This window comes from Lytechinus pictus, chromosome 15, assembly GCF_037042905.1.
Source record: "Lytechinus pictus isolate F3 Inbred chromosome 15, Lp3.0, whole genome shotgun sequence".
Taxonomy (NCBI): Eukaryota; Metazoa; Echinodermata; class Echinoidea; order Temnopleuroida; family Toxopneustidae; genus Lytechinus; species Lytechinus pictus.
In genome coordinates this window covers 6,615,573-6,621,124 of record NC_087259.1, presented here as the reverse complement: position 1 = coordinate 6,621,124, position 5,552 = coordinate 6,615,573, and positions in this window count along the sequence as shown.

Genomic DNA, 5,552 nt, shown 5'->3' with positions numbered 1-5,552 from the left:
GACCTTCTGTATTTTGCTTGTTTTAAGTCGGGTTGTAATGTTTGCTATATGTACCTAACCACCGACTACTGCTACAACAGCAAAAACAACAACAACTGCTGCTACTACTACTACTACTTCTACTACCACTACTACTACTACTACTACAACTACTGCTATTTCTACTACTAATAATAATAATAATAATAATAATAATGATAATACTATGTTCACATCAATAATGATAATGACGATGAAGAAGATGATTCAATTCAATTCAATTCAAATAAATATTAATTTCTTCCATTTTCACATGATATCAATTTGCAATTTAATCCATAAAAATAATTTTCGTAAAAGATTTTTTAACAGAAGAAGGCATAATTTCCTAAAAGCAAAAAGCTTGTGGCGGGATAAGCCTGTAACACAGATACAGCAAATACAAAACGAGAAAAGAAATAGCAAGGGCGGATCCATCTTTCGCCGTATTTTGATGGGGTACTCATAACAGTCACTTATTAGCTTTATTCTTATAAAACTACATAAATTTAAAAATCTCACAAACCCTATTTAAATAGTGCGAGCGCAAAGCTCCAGATAAACTTTTTGAAATTTCATGTATTTTGTCCTGAAAATTGAACATTCTGGGCAATGTTTGTGATCCTGAACATGATGCGTATGTACCTACATAATTACTGCGAAGCGCGAGCAGAAAATTTTAATATGCGTTCTGGCCGGATCGAAAAGGGACATCTTAAAGGAGAATGAAACCCTTGAAACCAGCTGACTCCATATCAAAGAGAAAAATCAAAGAAACAAATTGTTGAAAGTTTGAGGAAGATTGAATGAATAATAAGAAAGTTATGAGCATTTGAATATTGAGATCACTAATGCCATGTAGTTCCTCCCATTGGCAATGCGACCAAGATCTGTGATGTCACACACGTACAACTCCCTCATTACTTTAGTACTTATTTCACTTATATTCTCACTTTTATAGAGTCTATCACAAGGTGAGGTGTTCCCTGTATGAGAGGACAAGTACAGAGGTTTCACAACATTATATAATTGATGAATCGTTTGTCATATGATTAGAATGAGCAAAAAGAGATGTTCTGGGGTATATTTTCAGTGTCCAAAAGGGGAGAGTTGTTCATCTGTGACATCATAGATCTTGGTCGCATTGCCAATGGGAGGATCTCCATAGCATTAGTGATCTCGACATTCAAATGCTCATACTCTTCTATTGCTCGTCCTATTTTACTCAAACTTTTGTTGATCTTATTCTTTGATTTTTCTGCTTTCACAAAAGCTAACTTGCTCCAAGAGTTTCTTTCTCCTTTAAGGACTCTTTGCAGTTAGCCATTAAAGGGTTGGTCCGGGCTGAAAATATTTATATGTTGATAAATAGAGTAAACAAATAACTAATGCACTTAATCAGTTGTTCATCCAATTGTTTTAGTTCTAGTTAGAATTTTTTTGAATAAACCTAATTTCATATAATAAAATACAAAATAACAAGTGGGGATATGACATCATCAGCTCACCTTATGAATATTCATAAAGACATGCCTAGAACTGTTTCACCGGAATAGTGCAAATCTTTAAAATTCAATAACTTCGTTATATGTGATCCGATTTTGATCAAATTTTCAGCATTTTGCTCTGTGAGTCTTACTCTATTTATTGAGATATAAATATTTCCAGCCTAGACCATCCCTTTAAGACGATACATATCTTAAGGATTAGATAATGCGAGCGTGAAGCGCGAGCTAAAAAGATTTGACATGTCGACCTAAGAAAAAGAAGATATTATTCTAAGCCCTTTTTTGTAATCATGAAACGGATACATATATAACTGAACAATATTGATGCGAACGCGAAGCGCGAGCGGAAAATTTTAGATTTCCGACTTAAAAACGGGACATATGAAAAAGTAAGAGTAATTAGGGATATTCCTAAATCAATAATGCGAGCGCAAAGCGCGAGCAGAAAATCTTTGATATTCTGATCTAAGCCTGGGTATTTTAAGCACGTTTTAAATTAAGAACAAGCTTCGTAAATCAATAAACATGCCAGCGCGTTAGAGTTAGACAGATTATGGGCATTCTGAATACTGTTCTTTTATCAGGAAAATCAATAATGCGAAGCGAGTGCTGAAAATATTTGATAATCATATGTGAAAATGGTAGATTTAAGCACTATTTCAAGTACTGCATAGGAAAATTGTGAAATAGATGTGGATCGCACTTAATTAATGATGCGAAGCGCGAGCTGATATTTCATATCATTATGTGATTATTTTGACCGAGGACCGGGACATTCTCAGGACATTTTGTCATTATATAAAAATGATGACTTTCTTCCTATTCCTCTTCCTAGCACAAGATGAAACTTGTCGATATTCCATGCTGAAAAAGGGACAATTAAGTCACTAAAGGAATTCATGAAAATTTTATCTTATTTATTAATTTTATAAGCCTAATGAGAGCTAGAAATTTGTTGATATTGAGGCCTGAAAGCCAGACATTTTCAGCACTTTTGTAATTATAAATAGAATGCATAGGTTAATATATTTTTGACAATTAATGCGACCGCAAATCGTGAGTCGAAATTTTTGACAAACTGTCATAAAAGGGGGATTTTAAGTAGTTTGTTATAGAATTAATATAGAGGTATACATATAACTCACCAAACAAATTGCAAACGCACAGAGCAAGCTGAAAATGTTGATATTTACACCTTAAAACGGATATTTTACAGAGCACTTTAAAAAAACTAATCTGTAGACAAAAATAATAATGAAAGCTCGATGTCCGAGCTGAAATATGTTTTGTACATTGACTTCAGAACTTGATACTGAAACTTCATATCAGCCTATTGAGCAAGATATGTATCTCATCGAACAGGCAATGCGAGCGCGAAGCGTGAGCGAAAATTTCATATAGTGACATGAAAGATTTTTTTAAATGTTCCAAGTCTTTCCCTGACCTTATTTTATTCACTCGTCTTCCTCCTCTTATTTTCCTCCTCTTTTTTTCTCCCACCTCTCTTCTTTCCCCCTTCTTTTTTTTTGCTCCGCCAATAGGGGGGGGGGGGGGGGGGAGGTCCTTCGGCCCCCCTGGATCCGCATATGAAGTAGGGCAAGGAAAGGGCAGGAAGAAGAAAGGCAATAAAAGAAATCGAGAGAGAGAGATGTGAGCAGGAAAGCGGGCATGAATTACCTATGCAGATTTTGGTGTGAAAAAAGATGATCGTAGAAACTGTCATGATAATTATGACATTAACTATTATTGTTACCACTATCATCAATATCAGTATTATTGTTTTGATGATGATGATGATAATATTAATAATAATAATGATAGTTTTGAAAGGAGTAATATTAATAGTAGTATATATTAAAACAATTTTCTGAAGGACTGTGGAAAAGTTTTAACAGCAAACGTACTATTCAGCAGGGTTGCTAATGTAAAACAGTATTTTCAATTGGATGTCGTCCTTAGGCTTAGAGTACACTTAGAAAATCTATCCTTAAAAAAAGAAGTTCCTACAGCAGAGTCTCGAGAACACCTGTAATCTCACCAAAATTGCGTAATCTTACATTTTATCGTGTACAATTATAGGGAATTGGTATTTGGTGTATGGAACCTTACAAACTTCCTAAAATAATACCCCTTTCCCCTTTTTAAGCAGACGTGTTCTATTAAATTGCAAAAATATTCCTGTTTTAAGAATTTACAGAATGATTCTGTTATTGCTTCCTGTGAATTTTTTTTTCCTGTAAAATATGTGTGTTTTTAACAGTTTACAGTAAAATTAAACATATTGCAGTCATAATTAATACTTTATGACGGTTAGGGTTTTTTTTTATTTGCACACACCACTCAAAATGGATTTTCAAAAGTATATTGTAATATTGAATACTTGTTTACGGAATTAGTGCCAAGTTTATTTGTAGGAAGAGATGAGACAGATTACATTTGAGAACTATTTATCACAATGACCACGGAAGGGGGGCGTCTACAAAAACGAGATTGTTTTATCATTCTTTTTTTCTTTAAATCACGTCAAATTTCTTTAATATATATTTATAAACTCTCTTATCCCTATACTATTTACAATTTTATATCTTTTCAGTTTTCCCCCATCCGTTTCACCCCTTACTCTCTTTGCCTCGCTGTTACTACCTCTTTCACTCTCTTTTTCTCTCTCTCTCCATTTCTCCCTAACTTCTGTCTAGCACCATCTATTCTGTCTCTCTCTCCTTTCCTTCCCTTAATCCTCCTCTGATATCTTTCTTTCTATCCTTTTTACGACAACAAAGTATCCAATACTGTAGCGGTTGAAGTTACATATCATTTTGTTATATCCGAATTATCCCGTTGAAACAAAGGTGAGCTTCTTTGTTGTACTAATTTGTTTTTCTTCTATTTTGTAATTCAAACGTAAAGAATAGACTCTTTCAAAGTAAAATCAACCTCCCATTAACATGAAGTAGAAACGAGGCTACGGTCCAATTGCACGAAGTAAATATTATGGCAACTTTATCATTTAATAGTATTTACCATACTAACAAATATAGACAGCCCGTCAAATTCAAGGAAAATGGTAACCATGACAGAAACATTTAGGCAACATGTCACAGAAAAGGGGGAAAATGAAAAAAAAACATGCATTACTTTAAACATGCAAATACTTTTTCACATCAGTAGTAAACTTTATTTTATTTCCCAGCAAAATAAAGGAGGAATTCGGAGCAATAACCTCGAAAATAAATTACAAACAAAATAAAACAATTGATGTTTTCGTCAGCGCTCTCAAGAATGGATGCGTGCAAAGGGTTTGATGTTTACTAGCCGCCAAAGCAAGCACGTTTTTAGGCTTTTTGTTAGAAGTGGTACCAGCGGACATTAGGTTTTTCTATTAAGATAAACTTCCCTTTTGTGCACTTCACCGATTAAAATTTTGGATGTGAATGGTTTTAGCAACTGTAGTAGATATAGAATTAGCAGAAGCAGTAAATGAGAAAGTAGCAGTAATAGTAGTAAACGTGGTTGTATCGATAGCAGTGAGTGAAGAAATACAATTTTTTCACTGTGGTGGATGACAAAGTAGTAAAGAAATAAAAGCAGCAATATATCTGCAGTAGATGTATTATCATTTAGTAGTAGTAATAATAATAGTAGCAGTTATACTTTAAAGTATTACGATTACTCATATTCTTCTTTTTATCATTATTATTAGAAGTGATAGCAGTAGTAGCAGCAGCAGCAGTAGTAGTAGTAGTAGTAGTAGTAGTAGTAGTAGTAGTATTAAAAGTATGAGTAGAAGTAACGTTTTAAAACTTTCGACAAAGTCTGTCTTATTGGTAACTATATAGCGGTAACATCTGTGCTTTTCAGCCAATCAAAATCGAGAAAAATTGTCAGATCTGATGACTTATCAGATGATAAATTGATGACACGCAGTGAATGTGAGCAGTTGTTTCAAAGGATGCGCATGCCCTAGCTGATTATTCTGATGTTGTCGCCCTCATTGATACGACAGCTAACAATACAAATTCAAGTGAA